This window comes from Mirounga leonina, unplaced genomic scaffold, assembly GCF_011800145.1.
Source record: "Mirounga leonina isolate KUSES-001 unplaced genomic scaffold, KU_Mleo_1.0 Mir_115, whole genome shotgun sequence".
Classification (NCBI taxonomy): Eukaryota; Metazoa; Chordata; class Mammalia; order Carnivora; family Phocidae; genus Mirounga; species Mirounga leonina.
Genome location: NW_023270268.1, coordinates 36,115,993 through 36,139,948, shown reverse-complemented (window position 1 = coordinate 36,139,948; position 23,956 = coordinate 36,115,993). Strand labels below are relative to the sequence as shown.

The following is a 23,956-nucleotide window of genomic DNA, read 5'->3' as shown; positions in this document are numbered from 1 at the left end:
AAGTCAAACAGAGAAAGACATGTATCATATTACCTCACTGATATGAGGAATTCTTTTTTTTTTTTTTTTAAAGATTTTATTTATTTATTTGACAGAGAGAAACACAGCGAGAGAGGGAACACAAGCAGGGGGAGTGGGAGAGGGAGAAGCAGGCTCCCCGCTGAGCAGAGAGCCCGATGTGGGGCTCGATCCCAGGACCCTGGGATCATGACCTGAGCCGAAGGCAGACGCTTAACGACTGAGCCACCCAGGCGCCCGATATGAGGAATTCTTAATCGCAGGAAACAAACTGAGGGTTGCTGGAGTGGGGGGTGGGGTGGGAGGGATGGGGTGACTGGGTGATAGACACTGGGGAGGGTATGTGCTCTGGTAAGCGCTGTGAATTGTGCAAGACTGTTGAATCTCAGATCTGTACCTCTGAAACAAATAATGCAATATATGTTAAGAAAAAGAAGAAGAGGAAGAAGGTCGCGGGAGGGGAAGAATGAAGGGGGGGGGAAATCGGAGGGGTAGACGAACCATGAGAGATGATGGACTCTGAACAACAAACTGAGGGTTCTAGAGGGGAGGGGGCTGGGAGGATGGGTTAGCCTGGTGATGGGTATTGAGGAGGGCACATTCTTCAATGAGAACTGGGTGTTATGCACAAACAATGAATCATGGAACACTACATCTAAAACTAATGATGCAATGTATGGGGATAATAAAAGAATAAAAAAAAAAACAGCTACACAGATTTATTGAATGTGAAGAACTACATGTGTGATAAATACCTATTTGCCAAAGATGCACATTCAGAGGAATTGCCTACTTTGGTCAGCTGCAGCTTGCTTGATGGGAGAAGCCATGATAGCCAGATCATGCTCTGTGCTCCAGCCTGGGTCCTTCAGAGGCTTCAATAGGCCACTAAGGAACTGAGTTTCTGTGACTTAACACCTACGCATCCACCTTGGTGTCACAGAAATGTTGTTGAGGGTAGGAGCAAGAGAGAGCTTGTAACATGGTCCTGTATCCCTGACTTCTGTATGGAAATACTTCTCCTTACCAACTCATACATTGTATTTTTTTATGGAAACTAAAAATATTGCACTGAATGTATTTCTCTTTTTGCTTTGGACACTTGAAAGCTCCCATTGAACTGTGTGACCTTAGTAAGTGTGAAGTACTGTGCAAAGTATGTTTTTAGGAATTGTGGCTTCAGTGTCTTGTTCTGATGGTTGCTAATCAATTACTCTTTTTTGTCTATTGCATATAGATTTCAAAGCACCACAAATCCTATTTGGAAAAATAATAGAGATATAAATGAAAAAAAGGTGATGTTTGGTGAGAGAACGGCTGATGTGGTGTTGAGCAAGAGGAGATATGAATAAAAAAGCTGAGATGGGAGGGGAGTAGGCTTTGAATATTGAAGAAATGTGGGGAATGAGATGGGGGAAGGGATAAGAAATTAATGACAGGATCAAGATTTGAGAGAGTGTTAGCAAAGATAGTGTACTGGAATCTGAGCAGTGAGGACAGCCCAGGAAGAGGGAGGAATTTCCAGCCATACCCCAGGGCAGTCTAATCACCACATCTTATTTAGTTAGTAATTTTTTTTTTGTCTGGGTATTTTAAAGATTTTTCTCTTTATCCTTTTCATTGTGACATGTCAACTTTTGTTGATCTGTGTCAATCCTGCTTTGTGCTCAGAGCAAACTTTTAATGTGAGAATTAATGTCTCTTTTTTTTTATTTTTAAAGATTTTATTTATTTGCTAGAGAGAGAGAGCATAGACGAGAGAGAGTGAGCGAGAGTACAAGCAGGGGGAGCAGCAGGCTCCCTGCTGAGCAAGGAGCCCCATGCGGGACTTGATCCCAGGACCCTGGGATCATGACCTGAGCTGAAGGCAGCCGCTTAACTGACTGAGCCACCCAGGCGTCCCTTAATGTCTCTCTTAAATCCTGGAAATGTTCTACTTTTCTCTCTCAAATATTACTTCTTTGCTATTCTCCATGTCTCTTAGTGGATTTTTCTGACAATTATCTCTGTTATGGCTATCCTACAGCTCACTTCCTCTGAGTCCATTCTTACACTGTGTCCAGTTTCTTGTACACTTTGCCTATTGAGTTTACTTCAATGACTATATATTTAATTTTCAAGGTTTCTAATTAGTTTTTCAAGAGTTTTTTGTTGTTTTAACTTCTGCCTGATTTTGTCTCATACTTTCTGTCCCTTTATTGGTGATACTTCTTCTCACTGAGGACCTTAGATATATTTATTTAAAGTTATTTTTAGACTACAATTTTACTTTTGTTTGGGGTGAATTCATGGAGTTTTTTATTAGTTTGTTTTAGGTCTTTTATCAAATTTGATTTCCTCATGTGCATTGGAATTTTTGTTTGCAGGCTTATCTTAAGAGGGAGGTCTTGGCCCCCCCTCCCTACCTACACACACATACACTATTTCACTTAGGATGCATTTGACTTCTTGTAAGAGGAAATCCAACCAACACTCGTTAGACCATATGACATGTACTATTTACTTTAGGAGTACAGAGGCTGGGTGGTCCAAGGGTCAATGAGTGTCCAACAACATCAGGATTCCAGGTCAGTATCTTTCCTTTTCCTCAACAGTGGCAAGAGGCTGTCTTGGCTTCAGGCATCCTGTCATTATATAATAACATCCCAGGTGAGATGGGAGATATAAGCAGAAGGCAGCAGCTTTTTCCCCACAAATGCTTTTTTGGGAAGAAAACCTTTCCCAGAAGCCCTGAGGGGTGAGCCTGATATGGGTCTTTTACCTGGTGTTTAACACATATACTATCTACCTACTATGCAAGAACAAAACTCTCAGGCATCCCAGACTAATGGAGAGCTTAGCAAGACAGCAGTTCCAGCTTCCACTCACCCTTTTGGGTTTCCCTTCCAATTCACATCCATAGACTGTCATCTCCATTTTGAACTTGGCTATAATTTTTTTTTTTTTTTTACATTTCTTTTTATATTTCATCTGTCATTACTATGTGCTCAAGATGGGAGGAAAGGAAGGGGGCTTCAAACTATGTACTTACAATGCTATCTGGATCCAAGTTCCACTCTTCTTTCTATTTTGATTATGGAATGTGAGTCCTATGTTGGGTAAATGATCAAACTACACAAATAACTTGGTTTGAAGGAGGTGGACCAGAGGGATAGAGAGTCACCTTTTATAATCTTTATGGATGTGTGAGGCTTAAAACAGGTGAAGCTCAAATCAGCAAGACACAAACACCCTCAATAAGATACATACTCAGCTTAGAAGGACACACCCGCCCCTTGAGCTTATTAACGCTTGAGGGCGGAGACTGTAGCTCAAATATATTTTCCATATGACTTGAATTCCAAAATCAACCTCTAAAGCCATGAATTTCTGTTACTTAGACCTCGAATTAGCTTCACTATGGCAATTGTGAGGATCAGTATTTAATCTTGGTTAATTCAACTGGAGTGTGATTTCCTACTTGGCAACAATTGGGGTAGGATATGAATACCTCGAACCACGGAACCCTTTTGCCTGCCCAGCGGGAACTTGATGTACACCCCACAAGGCATGGAGTCAGGAAGGTGGAGGGACCCAGGGCCTTGTCTGTATCTCTCCCTCCGGAGGGCCTATGTTAGATACCTTACAGCACCAAGTAAGTAACACGCTCCGTTTAACCGGCACCTATTTGTCAGTCGCTGGCTTTTCTAAGCCTGCTAGAAGAGTTTTGGAGCAAAGGTGGAGCGGTTTCTAAGATTCTTTCAAAGGCTTTGTTTTCAGAACTCATTTCCCCTTGTCTCTTTCAAAGGAAAAGAAAGTTCTGTACAACTTACGTACTAACAGTTTTTCCAAGGGAATTGGAATTCAGCATTTCAAAGACCTTGCTTTCAGAACTTTTTTCTTTCCACTTTTTCCCTGCCAAAACCAAAGAGCTCTACGCAGTTTACCAAGGAAGTTCTCCCGAAGGTACTGGACGGTAGCTCGGGATAGGGCCGCGTGACGCGCCCCACTGCCAATTGCTTCCTGCTTCCGGCGTGCTGCCGTTTAAGGGGGAGGGGCTTTGGCGGAGACTGCGGCTGCCGCGGGGGTGTCACTACCCGGTCCTCACAGTGCGCAGGCGCCTGCTCGGGCCGTGAGCTTCGGGCTGCCGCTCAGGCCTCGTCTCGGCCTCTGAGCGCGTCCACCTTCACGTCCCCGTCCGTGTCGTCCCAGGCCCGAAGACCTGCACCCCACCTGCGCGCCCGACGCTGTGCTGGGCCCTGGGAGCCAAAGCCTGATCTAGTCGCCCTTGGTGAGTTGGGCTGTAGCTCACAGCCGCTCGGGCTGAGTCTTCTCGTTTGCCTTGGCCACTTTTAAGGAGCTAGCGTTGTGTGCAGCCCCCAGCTGCTGTGCTGATTGCACGTAAATGATTGAGCTCCCACAGAGGGTGGGAAAAGCGGACCGACAGTTTACCTCGCTTTAAGGACCTAGGTACGGAGGTGTAGGAAGTGAGCCTATCAGGGCTGTGCAACCGCGGGAGGGGTCGTCGTCGCGTTGCTTTAGGGCGTCTGCTATAGTCTAGAGCAGTGGCGAAACATGGCCCCAACTTAGCCTGCCACCTGTTGTAAATTACCGGCCCTCAGTCGCAGGCATTTGTCGGCTTACATTTTCTATCGCTATTTTCACTCCTAAGTCGGGTATTTGCACCAGAGATGGTATGGCCCGCAAAGCCCCAAGTATTGGCTGTCTGGCCCTTTGAAGCAAAAGTTTGGTCTTCAGCCTATTGAGAAGAAACTTAAGACTTCTGGGAGAGCCCTGAGAGATTCAGGGAACCTTCCTGCAGTCCGTCTGGCATCCCTTCTGTCTGTTCTGGGTGTGTGAGATCCGAGTGCTGCCTATTCACTTACCAAGATAAATCTAAGTGCACTTAACTTTACCTGGGTCTGACAGCCTGAGTGAGGTTCATAGTTTACCTGAGCCCCAGTAATTCCCTCCAAAAGATGTTCTGTCACTAGGAAAGGACAGAACTAAAGAAGATACTGTGATATTAGCAACAGTAAAATATTTGTGATTATTTGCATCTTTGTGAGGGTTTTGGGGTATTACGTTATTCACTTTGGTGACACCTGCCAAACATAGGAAAGCCAGTAAAACCCCTTGACCACTCATCCTAACACCTTTGTACCAGCTCCTCCTCGGTGGCCCCAAGGTCACGGAACACAGTGGAGCTGCAGGCTGCCACAGTTGTGAGTTCAAGGCAATCCTCAAAAGCTGTGCCTATGAGAGAATGAGTTGGGTCTTCCTCCTCCTCAGGGTTTCTGCCCATTCATTCCCTGCTCCAGGTGGAACAGCCGAGGCAATAGGGTGCACAGAATGTGTAGTATATCTACATGGGGTGAATGAATCAGTGGGAGCATTGCCAGGTCTGCTCCACGTAAGGAGTTCCAGAGCGTGCTTGTTCAGGATATGGTTTTTCCTTCATAACCCAAGGTTATTCTCTAGGATTATGGTGTATCTCTCAAACAACGGTAAGGAAAATTTACTTGAAGCTTGAAAATAAGGCAAAAATACAGGAATTTTAAATGGCTACCAGGCTCAACCAAGGGGCACCTGGGTGGCTCAGTCGGTTAAGCATCTGACTCTTGATTTCAGCTCAGGTCATGATCTTGGGCTCCGTGCTCAGTGGGGTGCCTGCTTGGGATTCTCTCTCTGCCCTCCCTGCTTGTGCTGTTTCTCAAGTAAGTCTTAAAAAAAAAAAAAAAAAAAAAAAGGCTCACCCAAGGATAATTTGTTTATGAGATGCTACTGTGTTTGACCTTGTGTTTTACCATTTATTAGAGCTCAGACATTGTAAAGTTACATGCTGACTTGAGTTCTGCTTGATAGAAAAAAAATCAAATTATGGTTTTATTGCTCTGTAGGATAGTAACTAGTTTCACATATGGCATAGCAATTATTTTTAAATATATTTTTTTGTTTTGTTACTTTTTTCCCTGAAAATCTTATTCAAGCATTTTTTTTTTTTTTAAATCCCTTTTATTGAAGACTGTGCAAGCCTGTTCCTCACATACTCTTGGAAGCAGCTCTACCACCTTACTAGCATGTACTTGGAGCGAAAGGCAGGCCCAACTCTGTAGTTTTAAGCCTCTTCTCCTTTAATGTACTCTGACTTCCCATTGGCCAAGGTAAATCACATCAAACTCAAGGGCAACGAACTTCTCGAAAGGAGGTGGGAATAAATATTACCTGAACAAGTGTCTAACCTACTATAACACTTAAGTTTATGTGTCAACTAACTGGTCCATGGGATGCCCAGATAGCTGGTTAAACATTATTTCGGTGGTGGGGGGGGGGGGTCTGTGAGGGTGCTTCCCGAAGAGATTAGCATTTGAATTAGTAGACTGAGTACAGCTGATGGCCCTCCTCAGTGCAGGTGGGTATCCTCTAATCCATTGAGGGCCTGAATCCAACAAAAATGCAGAGGGAGGGAGGATTCTTTCTCTGCCTGAGTGCTGAGCTGAACGTCAATCTTCTACCCTTTGCCTTCAGATTCAACTGGAATCTACACTATCAGCTCTCTGGCTCACAGGCCTTTGAACCACACTACTGGCCTTCCTGGCTTCTCTAGCTTGCAGGCGGCAGATCATGGAACTTCTCAGCCTCTGTAATTGCGTGGGCCAATACCTTATTACATATATTGGCTCTGTTTCTCTGGAGACCCGTGACTAATACACCTGCCACAGTGAATGAGCTGGAGAATTTCATTAACAGAACCCATTACAGATTCTTAGAACAAATAAAAAAGATCATGTGCTATACAAAATATAAACGCATATGAACTGACTTCTCAGCAAAAGCAAATTGCAAACTGCACCTCTGTGAATGTGTATCACAGACTTCATTGAGCATAGTGGAGATGATAAGTAAATTCAACCAATCCACACATGGTAATGCCGTAATCTTGCGCTGGCATCATGTAGAGATTTTTTTTTTTTTTAATGAATGCCAGTTGTATGTAACTTTGCAGGAGGTAAACAGATATAGGTGATATAACTATGTTTATAAAAGACTAAGCTTATACCCATTATGAAAACATCTAGGGGGGGCGCCTGGGTGGCTCAGTCGTTAAGCGTCTGCCTTCGGCTCAGGTCATGATCCCAGGGTCCTGGGATCGAGCCCCGCATCGGGCTCCCTGCTCAGTGGGAAGCCTGCTTCTCCCTCTCCCACTCCCCCTGCTTGTGTTCCTGCTCTCGCTGTGTCTCTATAAAAAAAAAAAAATCTTTAAAGAAGAAAACATCTAGGACGGAACAGCAAATTTGAATCAGACAGAGGTAGGAGACTCTACAGCCTGGGAGCCAAATACAGCCCACCCCCCATTTTTTGTAAATAAAGTTTTCTTGGAGTCCAGTCATGGGCCTTCCATTATGAGTGGTCTGGGGCTGCTTTTGTGCTACAACAGCAGGGTCGAATGCGTGGAACAGAGATCACAGGGCCCATGAAATCTAAAATAGTTTGTCTCCGGCCTTTCACAGAAAATATTGTTGACCCCTGATCTAGAAGGATACCACAGGTGTGATTTTTACCTGCTCTTAAGTTGCCTCTCGAGACACCACAGCCTGCACAGCCAGCGAGGTGACGGCAAGGGCAGCAGGACAGGCCTTGCGAATGCCCCAGCCTGTGACAAGTGGAGCCTGCTCGGAGATGTGGGGCAGGGTCTGCTCGAGGGCCTACTCCTCCCTTCCGGCTCCTCCTCAGGCTTCCTAGAAAAATGTTTCCTGAAGGGAAAAATGTTATGGGTATCACCATCCCTCAAGAATTAGGAAGGTTCACCTCTGTTATACATCTTGAGCTGAAAACAAGAGCTATTTATGTGAAGATGTGAAAAACTCGATTTGCAGCAGTAGCGACGGGCACATGCAATGTCAGGCTGCTTTCTCTCCACTGACATTGCTGGGATTAAAAATAGCTGTTCTGTTTGTCCTTCAGTCTTGTATTGAACTGGAGCCTCTGAGCTGAGTTCTCCTTAGCTTCACGCTTAATGAAGCATAATTTATATTAATAGCAGCTATTAAATCTAGAGTGCTTAATAGGAATTTAGAGTGGAGGCCCTGAGTCACCGTGCTCCGCCAGTGTGGTCCCCAGAGAGCTGAGCTCAGGCCCTGAACGCCGGTGGCAATGAATCTTGGGCCTGGTGAGGTAAAGCAGCTGTGGAGGAGGAGCGCGGCTCAAAATCTCCAGCTGAGCCTGGAGTCTGTCCGGTCCCAGGTCTTGTGGCGGTCCCTTGGTAGTGTAACAGCAGATGTGCATTCGGCTTGTGCTTTGTGACCTGGCTCTCTGAGCTTCAGCATGTTTTTTAGCCTGGGAAATGGTGGTATTTGAATGGGTATACTCTAAGAAATGGGAGTTGCTATCAAGAATCATAAGACACATAGAAATGAGGATTTGATACTGGTTCTGCACCGCAGTGCAGATCTAGATCTGCTTAATGACTGAGCCACCCAGGCGCCCCCCTAGATGTTTTCATATGAACTGACCAGGTCTAGATACTGGTTCTGCACCTCAGTGCAGATCTAGATCTACATCTATTGTAGATGTAATGTGGAAGGACTTCTGTAGAAAATTACTGTGGGAAACAAAATAGCTCTCTTTTAGACCTGAATTAGCAAACCTTTCCTTACTTGTCCAGGTTTCCTTCCATTAGCACACATTGTGTTTGCATTTTCGCTGTGTTATAAATGCCCTCCTCAAATGTCTCTCTGCGCCCCCACCCACCATCCCACGGGTCCCTTACAGGTATTGGGAGAAGAAAATGTCTTTCTCATCTGTGACTTGCCATTGCTTCGCCCAGGGTCTGGCACCAACTAGGTGTGTGGTTATGGGGTTGCTGTGAGCACGGTTATTTTACAGTTAAGAAAACAGTTAAACACAGGGTCTAATTGTCTGGTTTGATACCATCCCCAGCTGCTTGTCCTTGGGCAGATCACTTAGTCCGTCTGGACTTCAATTTCCACATCTGCAAAATGGGGTTAATAAAAGTATACCTCATAGGCTGTTGGGAAGATGAACTATAAAAATAAGGCAGTTAGGGGACACCTGGGTGGCTCGGTTGGTTGAGTGTCTGCCTTTGGCTCGGGTCGTGGTCGCAGGGTACTGGGATTGAGTACCGCGCTGGGCTCCTTGCTCAGCGAGGAGCCTGCTTCTCCCTCTGCCTGCCGCTCCTTCTGCTTGTGCTCTCTCTTTGTCTCAAATAAATATAAAATCTTAAAAAAAAAAAAAAAAAGGCACTTAGGATGTGCTTGTGCCCTCTGGTTATTTCTAGCAGAGCAGGAAAGAAGATGTCGATGCATAGGCTGTAGCTCCTTCTGTCAGTTGTGTACTCGGTGCGAAAGTCCTTTTCTGTGCTGGCCTGTGGGGCCGGTCCACGTGGTGGAGGCCTGGCTCTGTGCACAGCTTCTGCTCAGCACTCGGGTAAGTGGGAGACCTCAGCAGAATGTGGACCTTCTAAGAAATGACCAAGTTGGCAGCTCCTCTTTGGAGGATACTGTTTGAGGCAAGTCATTACAGCAACACCCTGGGTCCTTTTAAGCACGCCCAGGAGAAAATGCTTTTCACAATCTACTAAAGCCCCGAAGCAGGAGGATTAATAACAGCTTTTGTCTGGGACTCAGGCAGCCCGCAGGAAGAGCAGCAGTGAAGACCTGGCCAGATGGAGGCCTGCGCATCCTCACTGAGCATCCCTTTCCAAGGAAGCAGTGGTGGGAGAGAGGGAGAGAATTCTTACTGCTGTAGCCAACAGTGAGGAGCTCTGCTTCACGAACAAGCGGATGAGTCCGTAGACCATCCAGGGTGTCAGTGCTTCGATCAGGTCGTTCTTCATTTCTGTGTTGCTGGCTTAACGCTAGTGATTCAGTGACGGAGGTGGGGCTCTTTGCTGGGCTGTGGACATCAAAACCAGAGTTCCCAGGACATTTGCTCTTCTGTGGTGTGCGGCTGTGTATGCCCTCTGGCCTGGCACTCCCCCCAGCTGCAGGGATCACTGGCGATCCTTGGGGCGAGGAGGGCCTGGACACTGGCAGAGCACTACACTGTGGAGTGACCTAGGGAGACTCAGGGGCAGGGCAGTAATAGCACAGCTGACTCACAAGCTGCTTGTTTCCTGAGCAAGGCACAGGGTAAGGCAGTGGAGAGAAACATGGGAACAGAGTCCCCATGCACCCGGGAGTGGACCCAGCTTTTGTGTGCCCTTTCCGGAAAATAATACAGGCTGATAATCACAAAAGTAGGTAAAAAGTTAGAGTGCCTAGGTGGTGCAGTCGGTTAAGCATCCGACTCCTGGCCTCGGCTCATGAGACCGAGCCCTGTGTTGGGCTCTGTGCTCAGCGGGGAGTCTGCTTGGTATTCTCTCTGCCTCTCCCTCTGCCCCTCCTACTTGTGCTTGCTCGCTCTCTTTAAAATAGATAAATCTTTTAAAAAAAAAGTAGGTAAAAAGTAGATCTTTATTTAGAGGAAGAAAGAAATGACATCAAATTTCAGATTTTTTTTTTTTAAAGATTTTATTTATTCATTTATTTGAGAGAGTGAGAGAGAGAGAGCACATGAGAGGGGGGAGGGTCAGAGGGAGAAGCAGACTCCCTGCCAAGCAGGGAGCCTGATGCGGGACTTGATCCTGGGACTCCAGGATCATGACCTGAGCCGAAGGCAGTTGCTTAACCAACTGAGCCACCCAGGGGCCCCAAATTTCAGATTTTTAAAAGCTGACAAAACGGGCGCCTGGGTGGCTCAGTTGGTTGGGCGACTGCCTTCGGCTCAGGTCATGATCCCAGGGTCCTGGGATCGAGTCCGCATCGGGCTCCCTGCTCTGCGGGGAGCCTGCTTCTCCCTCTCCCACTCCCCCTGCTTGTGTTCCCTCTCTCGCTGTGTCTCTGTCAAATAAATAAATAAAATCTTAAAAAAAAAAAAAAAAAGCTGACAAAACTAGACAAATAATATTGTCCTTGAATTAACAGCTAGATGCCACTCTGTAATAATTTTTACTAACCTATTTTGGTAGCATATTCTTTTTTTTTTTTAAAGAATTTATTTGAGAGAGACAATGAGAGAGAGAGAGAGAGAGAGAGAGCGCGCACATGAGAGGGGGAGGGTCAGAGGGAGAAGCAGACTCCCTGCCGAGCAGGGAGCCCGATGCGGGACTTGAGCCCTGGACTCCAGGATCATGACCTGAGCCGAAGGCAGTCGCTCAACCAACTGAGCCACCCAGGCGCTCGGTAGCATATTCTTTAATTGTCAATTCATGTAGGGACAATTTTGTAATGTCATTTACTGTGAGGACAGAAAAGTGATTCAGTCTCTCTTCTTGCATAGTTTATCAGACATTACTGTATATTATTGGTAGTTTAGGAATACCTCTTTCATCCTCACGAATCCTTATAGTATGTCGTGGAAATGTGAGGATTGTTGTAAATTTGGAAAAAACTTCTATTTTCAGGGTATGGATCGTATTTCCTTCTGCTTGTTTGTTTCTTGTTTGGTAGTATTCTGGTCCTCATCATCTTCTATCTCTTCTGTTATTTCATGATCTACACTTTTTGGATACCATGATTCCTTCCTTGTCTTCATCTGGACCTCAACATTTTAGTCTAAAGTGATATGAGAGATTTGGACATATTGACATCTCTCCTAGTCTGTCTTTTAGTTGGTATTTTTGGCTTCCATTAGGATACTTCCTTTCTGTTGTATTTGAGTTTTGGAATGTTCATTAATTCTGGAAAAAAATACACAAAATTGATCTGTAATTAAGGAACACACAAATCCAAACACGTTTTTAAATACTAGTACTTTGTATTTAACTGCATAATTGCGAAATCAACTTACTTTTAGACAATATATTTTGACTGTGTTGGGGTTTTTCCAGGCAAGTTTCTTCAGGTCCTTCTCTTGCATCAGTGGTAATTTTTTTTTTTTCTTTAAAGATTTTCTTTAAATTCAAGTTAGTTCACATTCATCAGTGGTAATTTGTATGCAGTTTTATCTGAAACTTGCAGATTTTTTGGAGGAGAAATTGTTAGATACTCCGTGATACATGGAGATGTTTAAAACGTGCTATTTCCTACATAGACATGTTTTCTGTTTGTAGTATTGCTGTAGGTTTCTGCCTTACAGTGCAAGAATTAAGATAAAATTTATTTTGTTGCATTTCCATAAAAAAAAGAATTTTAAAATGTGTGCCAAATGTATAGTTGTGTGTACAACGTTATTAAATGTATTCCTGAGAAGAGAGATCTTTTTTTTTTTTTTTAAGATTATATTTATTTATTTGAGAGAGAGAATGAGAGAGCACGAGAGGGAAGAGGGTCAGAGGGAGAAGCAGACCCCCCTGCTGAGCAGGGAGCCCGATGTGGGACTCGATCCCAGGACTCCAGGATCATGACCTGAGCCGAAGGCAGTCGCTTAACCAACTGAGCCACCCAGGCGCCCCGAAGAGAGACCTTTTTATCTAGGATGGCACTATCTAAGATAGTGTGGATAGGCACTGAAGCCTTTGATGGTAACTAATCTTCCTGTGGTTGTACGATGGAGCTCTGACTCCATGCATTTTGAACTTGATTTCTCTCCCACCCCCAGGTGCTGTGGAACATGTTTATGCCATCATACAATCTCTGGACTTGCACCTTTGTACAAGCTGCTGGAGGAGTCGGCCAGTGGGTGGTAAGAGTATTTCCTGAGAATGACTGCACAGCCCTTTGTGGAATACCCACTAAACGATCCCACAGCTCTTCCAATGCCAACTCCAGGAAGGGAAATGACACAGGGGGGAAGTCAGCTGGAGAAAGACGGCATTATGTTTAAATGTCTTATTTTTGACAAATCGTGACCATGAGAACACATTGCTGGGGCCGCTGTCAGGGCCTTGGGAGGGGACTGGGCAAGTGAGGAGCATTGAGGAAAGGGGCCTCAGCTTTGTGGGGGAATCCACCTCTGTGGGCCCACAGGAGCTCATCTAGGAGGGAGGGAGCAGGGGAGATAGGCTAGGAAACAGGCCATGCAGGGTGATATGATGGGTCCGTGTCAGAGGGAAGCAAGGTCAGTGGAGAAGCAGAGAGGAGGGACCCAGGTCAGCTGGGAGGGCAGGGAAGGCATCCTTGAGGAGGTGGTGTCCAAGCTGAATGATGGCCACTGCTTAGCCAGATGAACAGATGAGAGAGGCATTTCAGGTAGAGGGCACAGTGAGAGCAAGGGCCCAGAGGTGTGGGTGTATGCAGAGTCCAGGGATGCACAAATCCTTTGGTATGGCTGGAATTCAGAGTACCAGGAGAGGAGAGAAAAGTGGCTTAATAGAATAGCAGAGGTGGGATGGCAAAGGACCTAGAGACCATGGTAAGGGGAGGATGGGCCCTGGGAGGCACTGGAAGATGCAGGTGTGATTTGTATTTAGAAGGCTCACTTGAAGCTGGGTTGAATTGGAAAGGAGTCAGAAGAGACTGTGCTGGTGCAGCGTGGGGGAGAGTGGCTATGTGTGAGAAGAGTAGGTCTGTGTATTAGAAAAAAATAAGGTATGAGGGGAAAAATGAAAACTTCGGATAAGTGGGGATTTCCAAGAATAACAACCCAGGTATCTGGGTTGATGGGGATGTCAAATGAGGGGACAGAGGAAGAGAAGCATATTGGTTGGAGGAAGATGAGGGGCTGCTTGAGGTTCTTACAGTGACGATGCCCCATGAAGGGGCCTCAGATACACCCACACTGCTGGTGAGGAATCTGCTCTAAGTGGTGACTTTTGCAGGTCAGTGAAGCCAAAAGCAGGCATGAGCTACTCGAAGGAGACAGCGTGATGTGAAAGAATCAAGGGCATAGCACCAAACCCTGAAACACTAATACTGAAGACAAAAAAAAAGTATAGAACAGTGGGAAGAAATGGTAAAGTGTAGGAGAAAGATCAGACTCCAGGGAATTTTCCTGAATTTGAGCATGACCTAGAAAAAGATAGAATTAGGCAGAGCTTTCAAGGAATACTGGATGGTTGGGGAAGCGCAAATAAAGGCAAGCATGTTTTCCTTTTTACAGTTTCAGGTGATTTTCCATGTTGGCATCATCTGGTGATGGGAGGGGAAAACTACCATTCTCTTGTTATTTTTTCTCGGTGGGATTGGAGGGGATATAAAACCATAACATTCTCAGTATCTGAGGCAGACATTCCATGAAATTAGTAGAGAATATGGACAAATACCAGATATGGAGGTTTTTGCCTAAAATTATCCTGGCACTATCTCTGTGGCCTAAAGTGTGAACCCAGCTTTTGCATATACATTTGAATTTACTAATGACATTATTTAACTCCTATGATAATAGTTTTGTGTTTTGCATTCTATGTAGATGAATATAGATACTCGTTATCTCAGTTAATTAGCCAGAATAATGCTATGTAATTTAACACAGCAGAAGTTTATTTCCCAATCATAATTCCTCTCTACCATGGGTCACTTGGAGTTCTGCTCCATAAGGCTATTCAGGGGTTCCAGGCTGACAGAAGGTGGATCATCTTGAAGCGCCACCATCTGGAACACTCGGCTTCCTCAGTCCCCTGAACAGAAAAAAAGAGAGCTGCTGTGTCGTGCCCTATAGCTCGACAATGCTTTGTTCCGGAAGGGATATGGACGACTTTGATGTCTAGCCCTTCGGCCAGGACAAGTCACACAGCCCCATCTAACTGTCTAGGGGTGGGGATGTAGAGGAGTACATCCATATATGATAGGCGGTGTATGTCTCTGCAACACCCAATATTGTATAAATCCAAATTACCCCCAAACAGTTTAGGTCAAAAAATATCTCACAATTAATATGAACAAGTATCTGTAAAATGCTTTTACTGGAAATCATCTAAATAAATACAAATGGAAATGCATCTATATAATTTTACAATGTCTGGTTTCATTGGAAGCAATTTATTTTTTAAAACCCTAGTAATTTAGATTTTGACATAATATTTTTAATATTAATTGTAGTACCACATTGGCATTCCACTTATATATTTTCTGATATTAATTCAAGAGTAACTAGAGTATTTTTTATTGTCATTTTTATATGAAAATAAGTGTAGGAAATTCAGAAAATTACAGTCATAAAAAGTTTTAGCTATATTGCTTTTGCTGTAAAACCCAATCTTAGCATAATTTAAGTATGTCATGATATGTTTCTATCTTTGCTTTCTGTAGTAAGTGCAACAAATACTAAGAAGATAAAACACATAGTCACATAAGAAATTGAGTTTCAACAAAAACTTAATTCAACAGATTTTTTTCTCATTCCAATTTATAAGGAAATTACTAGACTGTCAAATGTTAAATTTCCCAGTTTTATTATACAATCATTTTTATTTGGAAGGAAAAGCATTCAATACAAAGTACCTATCTCTGGAATTCCTAATCCTTTGCAGAAAATAAAGCTCATATGTAAGATTTTTTTGTTGTTTAAAAGAAAAGTCAGGGGATAGTTTCATTTCCCTTTCTTGGCTTAGAATCCACCATTTCATAGGCCAAGAATGAAAGTGACACGTTTTCTTCATTTTTTTTTTTTTTAAGGATTTTTAGGGGCAGCTGGGTAGCTTAGTTGGTTAAGCATCTGACTCTTATCTCAACTCAGGTCTTGATCTCAGGGTTGTGAGAGCAAGCCCCTTGTTGGGCTCCATGCTGGACATGGAGTCTACTTAAAAAAAGGATTTTTAGCTGCATGTAAAGAGAAGCACTCCTTTATTTCTTCTTTACACACATGAGACTTCTGATACCCACATGTGTGGGTTTTCCACACAGCAAGCAATTGTCTGTGACACCAGCTGGGTGTCCTGTAATTCACTTCAATTCAGACACCATCCACTTGGAGTCAGTCAGATCCCACATGCTAAGGTCTCAGTCCCACAAGACTGCCCAACTTCAGATGCCAGTCACAAGTCCCAGCTTCTCACCTGGGCTTCTGACTGATTGGTTATAAATCAAGGTCCCCTCAGCCCCCTGGTTATAAATCAAGGTCCCCTCAGCCCCCTCCTTGGGCTTGATCATTTGCTGGAATGGCTCACAGACTCTGGGAAACTGTTACGTTTACGGGTTTATTACAAAGAATGCAATAAAGTATACAAATGAAAAGCCAGATGAAGAGATACATAGGATGAGGTCTGGAAGGGTCCTGAGCACAGGAGCTCCGTGCTCGCTTCGGCAGCACATATACTGAGCACAGGAGCTCCTACCCCTGTGTGACTGGAGTGTGCCATCCTCCTGGCCTGCAGGTGTGTTCACCAATCCAGATGCTCTCTGAACGCAGTATTATAGGGATTTTTATGGAGGACCACATAGGCTTGATTGACCATTAACTCAACCTTCAGCCCCTCTCCCCTTCCTAGAGGATGGGGAGTGGGACTAAAAGTTCTAAGCTTCTAATCATGGCTTGGTCTTTCTGGTGACCAGTTCCAGGAGCCCACCAAGTAACCTCAGTAGAAGAGAAGATTCTCCTATCACCCAGGAAATTCTGAGCCCTGTGTCAGGAATAGGGTCTGAGACCAAATATTAGAACAAAACATGCTCTCAGTGTTCTTACCACTTTAGAAACTACAAGGGTATAGGAGCCGTGTGTCAGGAACTTGTGGCTCTTTACAAAGAGTTGCATGGAGTTTGTTTTTTTTTCCTGGTCAGAATATATTTATTTTTAAGAAAACTTTTTAAAAGTTTTTTTTAACATTTTATTTTATTATTTTATTTTAATTCCAGTATGGTTAACATAGTGTTATATTAGTTTCAAGTGTACAATGTTGTAATTCAACAATTCTATACATTATTTAGTGTTCATCATGTTAAGTGTACTCTTTAATCCCCTTCATCTACTTTAGCCCTCCACCCACCTCCCCTCTGGTAACCATCAATTTGTTCTCTATAGTTAAGAGTTTATTTCTTGATTTGTCTTTTTTTTTTTCTTCGTTTGTTTCTTAAATTCCACATATGAGTGAAATCATATGGTATTTGTCTTTCTCTGACTTGACTTTGCTTAGCATTATACCCTCTAGTTCCATTTATGTTGTTGAAAATGGCAAGATTTCATTCTTTGTTATGACTGAATAATATTCCATATATATACACTTACCACATCTTCTTTATCCATTCTTCTATCAGTGGACACTGGGCTGCTTCCCTAATTTGGCTATTGTAAATAATGCTGCAATAAACATAGGATTGCATATATCCTTTTGAATTAGTGTTTTTGTTCTCTTTGGGTAAATAGCCAGTAGTGCAATTACTGGGTCATATGGTAATTCTACTTTTAATTTTTTGAGGAACCTCCATACTGTTTTCCACAGTGACTGCACCAGTTTGCATTTCTACCAGCAGTGCACAAGTGTTCATTTTTCGCCACATCCTCTCCAACACTTGTTTCCTGCGTTTTTGATTTGAGCCATTCTGACAGGTGTGAGGTGATATCTCATTATGGTTTTGATTTGCATTTCCCTGATGATGAATGATGTTGGGCATCTTTTCATGTGTCTGTTTGCCATCTGTATGTTTTCTCTGGGGAAATGTCTGTTCATGTCTTCTGCCTATTTTTAAATTGGATTATTTGGTTTTTGCGTGTTGAGTTATATGACTTCTTTATATATTTTGGGTATTAACCTTTTATCTAATATGTCATTTGCAAATATCTTCTCCCATTCAGTATGTTGTCTTTTAGTTTTGTTGGCTGTTTCCTTTGTTGTGCACAATCTTTTTATTTTGATATAGTCTCAATAGTTCATTTTTGCTTTTGCTTCCCTTGCCTCAGGAGACCTATCTAGAAAGATGTTAGGACCAGTGTCAGAGACATTACAGCCTGTGCTATCTTCTGTGATGTTTATAGGTTCACGTCTCATATTTAGGTCTTTAATCCATGTTGAGTTTCCTTTTGTGTATGGTGTAAGAAAGCAGTCCAGTGTTTTGCATGTAGTTGTCCAGTTTTCTTGAAGACCATTTGTTGAAGAGGCTGTCTTTTTCCCATTGCATATTCTTGCCTCCTTTGTTGATAATTAATTGACCATGTAATTGTGGGTTTATTTCTGGGCTCTCTATTCTGTTCCATTGATCTATGTATCTTTTTCTGTGCCAGCATCATACTGTTTTGATTACTACAGCTCTGTAGTATATCTCAAAATCTGGAATTGTGATACCTCTAGCTTTGTTTTTCTATTGATATGACTATTTGGGGTCTTTAGTGGGTTCCATATAAATTTTAGGATTGTTTGTTCTAGTTCTGTGAAAAATGCTATTGGTATTTTGATGAGGATTGCATTAAATGTGCAGATTGCTTTGGGTGGTATGTTCATTTTAACAATATTTGTTCTTCCATTCCATGAGCGTGGAACGTCTTTTCCTTTGTGTCATTTTCATTTCTTTCATCAAAGTTTTATAGTTTTCAGAGTACAGGTCTTTCCTCTCCTTGGTTAAGTTTATTCCTAGGTATCATTATTTTTGGTACAATTGTAATTGGGATTGTTTTCTTAATTTCTTCTGCTTCGTTATTAGTGTATAGAAATACAATGGACTTCTGTATGTTCATTTTGTATCCTGTGACTTTAGTGAATTCATTTATTGGTCCTAATAGGGTTTTTGTTTTGTTTTGTTTTTTGGTGGACTCTCTAGGGTTTTCTAGATAAAGTATCAGGTCATCTGCAAATAGTGAAAGTTTTACTTCTTACCAATTTAGATGCCTTTTATTCCTTTTTCGCATATGATTGGTGTGGGTAGGAGTTTCAGTGCTATGTTGAATAAAAGTGGTGAGAGTGGACCTCCTTGTCTTGTTCCTGATCTTGGGGGAAGAACTCTTCAGTTTTTCCGCATTGAGTATGATGTTAGCTATGGGCTTTATTATGTGGAGATAAGTCCCCTCTAAACCTACTTTCTTGAGGATTTTCATCATGAATGGATGTTGTACTTTGTCAGAAGCTTTTTCTGCATCTATTGAAATGATCATATAGTTTTTTTTTTTATTTTTAGACAAATTACACTTTTTAAAATTTTATTATGTTAATCACCATACATTACATCATTAGTTCTTGATGTAGTGTTCCATGATTCATTGTTTGCATATAACGCCCAGTGCTCCACGCAGAACGTGCCCTCTTTAATACCCATCACCAGGCTAACCCATCCCCCCACCCCCCTCCCCTCTAGAACCCTCAGTTTGTTTCTCAGAGTCCATCGTCTCTCATGGTTCGTCTCCCCCTCTGATTCCCCCCCTTCATTTTACCCTTCCTACCCTCTTCTTTTTTTTTTTTTTAACATATAATGTGTTATTTGTTTCAGAGGTACAGGTCTGTGATTCAACAGTCTTACACAAATGATTGTATAGTTTTTATCCTTTCTCTTGTTGATGTGATGTATCATCTCATGTTGATTGATTTGTGAATATTGAACTACCCTTGTATCCTAGGAATAAATACCACCTGATGGTGGGGAATAATTTTTTTAATGTATTGGTGGGTTTGGTTTGCTAATATATTGTAGAGGATTTTTGTATCTATGCTCAGGGATATTGGCCTATAGTCTCTTTTTTGTGGCATTTCGATCTGGTTTTAGTTTCAGGGTAATGTCCTTATAGAATGAATTTGGAATTTTTCCTTCCCCTTCTATTTTTGGACTAGTTTGAGAAGACTAAGTATTTTAATTCTCTTTTTAAATGTTTGGTAGAATTTACCTGTGAAGCTGTGTGGTCCTGGACTTTTGTTTGTTGATAATTTTTTGATTACTGATTCAGTTTCATTGCTGTTAATTAGCATGTTCAAAATTTCTATTTCTTCCTGATTTAGTTTTGGGAGGTTATGTATTTCTAGGAATTTAGCCATTTCTTCTAGGTTGTCCAATTTGTTGGCATATAATTTTTCATAATATTTCTTACAGTCCTTTGTGTTTTTGTTATTTCTCCTCTTTCATTTTTGGTTTTATTTGAGTCCTCTCTCTTTCTTTCCTTTTTCTTTTTGATGAATCTGGCTAAAAATTTTCAGTATTGATGATCTTTTAAAAAAACCAGCTCCTGGTTTCATTGATCTGTTCTGGTTTTTTAGTTTCTATTTCATTTATTTCTGCTTTAATCTTTATTATTTCTTTCATTCTGGTTTTGAGTTTTGTTTGTTCTTTTTCTAGCTCTGTTAGGTGTAAGGTTAGGTTGTTTGTTTGAGCTTTTTCTTGCTTCTGGAGGTATGCCTGTGTTGCTATAAACTTCCCTCTTAGAACAGCTTTTGTTGCATCCCACAGATTTTGGACTGTTGTGTTTTTATTTGTCTCCATGTATTTTTTTGATTTCCTCTTTGATTTCTTGGTTGACCCATTGATTGTTTAGTAGCACATTACTTAACCTCCATGTATTTGTGGTCTTTCCAGATTTTTTTCTTGTGGTTGATTACTAGTTTCATAGCATTGTGGTCAGAAAAGATGCATGGTATGACTTCGATCTTTTTGAATTTGTTGAGGCTTGTTTTGTGGCGTAATAGGTGATCTATTCTGGAGAATGTGCCATATGCACTTGAAAGAATGTATATGCTGCTGTTTTAGGATGGAATGTTCTGAATGTATCTGTTAAATCCATCTGGCCCAATGTGTCATTCAAAGTCACTGTTTCCTTGATGATTTTCTGTTTGGATAATGTATCCATCAATGTAAGTGAGGTGCTGTAGTCCCCTACTGCTATTGTACTACTATCAAGTACTTCCTTTATGTTTGTTGCTAGCTGCTTTGTGTATTTGGGTGCTCCCATGTTGGGTGCATAAATATTTACAATTGTTATATCTTGTTGGATTATTCCCTTTATGATTCTTGAATGCCTTTTGTCTCATGTTGCACTTTGTTTTACATTATTATTATTATTATTATTATTATTTACAGTCTTTGTTTTAAAGCCTATTTTGTCAGATGTAAGTATTGCTACCCGGCTTGTTTCTCACTTCCATTTGCATGATTAGTGCTTTTTCATCCTTCACTTGCAATCTGTGTTTTAGGTCTTTTGTAGGCAGATATAGATGGGGTCTTGGGTTTTTTTTTTTTTTTTTTTTTTAATCCATTCTGTCACCCTGTGTCTTTTCACTGGAGCATTTAGTCCATTAACATTTAAAATAATTATTGATGGGTGTGTACTTATTGCCATTTTGTTACTTGCTTTATGGTTGTTTTTGTAGTTCTTCTTTTTTCCTTTCTTCTCTTGCTCTCTTCTCACATGGTTTGTTGGCTTTCTGTAGTGATCTACTTGGATTCCTTTCTCTTTATGTTTTGCATATCAATTCTGGTTCTTGATTTGTGGTTATCATTAGGTTTGTAAATACCATCTTCTGCCTATAGCAGTCTATATTGTTGGTCACTTAAGTTTGAGCCCATTCTTTACTCCTCTTCCTCCCACCTTTTTAGGTACATGGTGGCCTACTTTATATCCTTTTATTTTGTGAGTCCCTTGACTAATTTTTTTATAGATATACATATTTTTTCTGCTTTTGTGCTTCCTGCATTTCTTACTTCTAATTATGGGCTTTCCATTCCACTCAGTGAATCCCCTTTAATATTTCTTGTAGGGCTGGTTTAGTTGTCACAAATTCCTTTAACTTTTGTTTGTTTGGGAAACGCTTTATCTCTCCTTCTATTCCTAATGATAGCTTTGATGGATAGAGTACTCTTGGCTACAGATTTTTTCCTTTCAGCTCTTTGAATACATCATGCCACTCTCTTCTGGCCTGCAAAGTTTCTGGTGAAAAATCAGCTGATAGCCTTAGGGGTTTTCCCTTGTATGTAACTGTTTTCTTTTCTCTTGGTAATTTAAAAAATTCTCTCTTTATTACTACTTTTTGCCATTTTAATTACTTTGTTTTAGAGTGTACCTACTTGGGTTGATTTTTGTTGGGGTCTCTCTGCTTCCTGGATCTGGATTTCTGTTTCCTTTCCCAGGTTTGGGAAAATTTCAGTTATGATTTCCAGGTGCATTTTCTATTCCCTTTTCTCTCTCTCCTCTTTTAGGATCCCTATGATGTAAATGTTATTATGCTTGATGTAGTCACAGAGTTCCCGGAGTCTGTTTTCATTTTGCATATTTTTTTTCTCTCATCTGCTTAGCTTGATTACTTTCTCTTAATTGGTCATAGAGGTTGCTGATTTGTTCTTCTGCTTCCTCTAGTCTACTATTTTTTCCATCCAGTGTATTTTTTAGTTTCATTTATTGTGTGCTTCATCTCTGATTGGTTCTTTTTTTATCTCTTTGTTAAGGGTCTCACTGATGTCCCCCACTCTCTTCTCATGTCCCATGAGTATCTTTATGATCATTACTTTAATTTCTTTATCAGGCACATTACTTATCTTTGTTTCACTTAGGTCTCTTGCTGTGGTTTTTGTCCTGTTCTTTCATTTGGGACATAATCCTCTGTCTCCTCATTTTGTCTAAATCTCTGTGTCTGTTTCTCTGTGTTAGCAAAGTCATCTGTCTCCTGCTCTTGAAAGTAGTGGTCTTATGAACAGGAGGTTCTACAGGGTAGTGCCCTGTGGTGCCCTGCAGTGCAGTGTCCCTTGTTTACCAGACCTAGCGCTTCAGGGGTGTCGCCTATATTTGTTGCATGTGCCCTGTTACTGTGGCTCTGCCATTTTTTTCCTTCAGTCCTGTTATCTGCAGTGGCTCTCTTTGTCTGTTGTGGGTAATCTTGGTCCCTGTGGTTTAGTAGGCCAGTCTGGGGCCTCCTTGGACTTAAGTCAGACCAGGCATTTGCCAGAGATGCAGTAGCACCAAACTGCAGGGGACTTTTCTTGTGTTGTCCCCTGAGAAGGTTTGGTTGGTGGGCAGGGCCGGTAGTCAGAGCAGCTTTCTGCCCCCAGTCTACTGCTGGGGCTGTAGTCAGACTGGTGTGTGTGGTTATCTTTCTCTCTCCCCAGGGCAGGAGTCACTTTGGAGTAGTGCTGGCCCCTACTGGGGCTGCTTGCATACTGCCAGCCTTGTGGAACCACTTTGGATGGGTTCCAGTTAAGAGTGTATTGGAGGGCATGGTTCTGGGAGGTATCGTGTTAGAAAGGTTTGCACTGGTCTTCTGAGAGAGGGAACGTGAAGCACCAGGGCTGAGGCAGGCCAGGTTGGAGGGGGTTGATCCTCCGAAGTGGGGGTGGGGTGCGGTGGGAAGTTAGGTAGTGAGTGTTAGTGCTGTGGTGATTCTTGCAGGTAGCTGTGTTTATACTGTGGGGCAGGGGAGGATAATTGTACCCACTAGCTCCTTTGTTCCCAGAGGAGTTTGCTAGTGACTTGTGTCCGTCCAGGACATGCTCTGAGATTAGTAAACAACTTTCCCTTCTGTACACCCCAGGTGTTTTTCAACTGGCTGCTTCTAGAAGCTCCATTTCCATGGTGCTATTTGTTGTTCTCTCTTTAAGGGTGGGGGACTCCAACTGGGTGCCTGGGTGGCTCAGTCAGAGCCCCCACCCTTAAAGAGACAACACAACAAATAGCACCATGGAAATGGATCCTGGGGTCCTGGGATTGAGCTCTGCTGTTGGGCTCCCTACTCAGCAGGGAGTCTGCTTCTCCCTCTCCATTTGCCCCTCCCCCCATTCTCCTCTCTCTCTCTCTCTCTCTCTCTCTCTCTCTCTCAATAAATAAAATTAAAAAAATAAGGGTGGGGATTTCATTTCCTCTTGCCCTCCTGACTCTCCCAGAACTAAGCTTGTGGACTTTTAAAATTCCAGCTGGTTGTAAGAGCTCATTAAATTTGGCCACTCTGGTTTTCATAGCCAAATGTTATGGGGTTTTCTCTTCCCTGTGTGGGTTTCCCAGTGTGATAGTCTTGTTTCTCTCCCCTCTTGATGCCCATGGGTTCCTCCTTTCTGGGGACAGTCCCCCAGGTCTGTTTAGCTCCCTACCACATCCCCACCCTTCCTACACTCTTCAGTGTAACTTCTCTACATTTAGTGTGTGGAGTTTGTTCAGCCAGTCTTTGGGTGGTTTTCTGGGTTACTTACAT

The 23,956-nt window shown here is 42.5% G+C and overlaps 1 long non-coding RNA gene across 1 annotated transcript in view; it reads left to right on the top strand.

The window, feature by feature from the left end:
- The first annotated feature begins 3,795 nt into the window (after positions 1-3,795).
- LOC118004512 overlaps positions 3,796-23,956 on the top strand; it is a 93,790-nt gene continuing 73,629 nt past the window's right edge. Inside the window, exons 1-2 of the long non-coding RNA XR_004677606.1 lie at positions 3,796-4,288; positions 12,598-12,681. This is a non-coding gene — a long non-coding RNA (uncharacterized LOC118004512). The remainder of the gene's footprint in view (positions 4,289-12,597; positions 12,682-23,956) is intronic.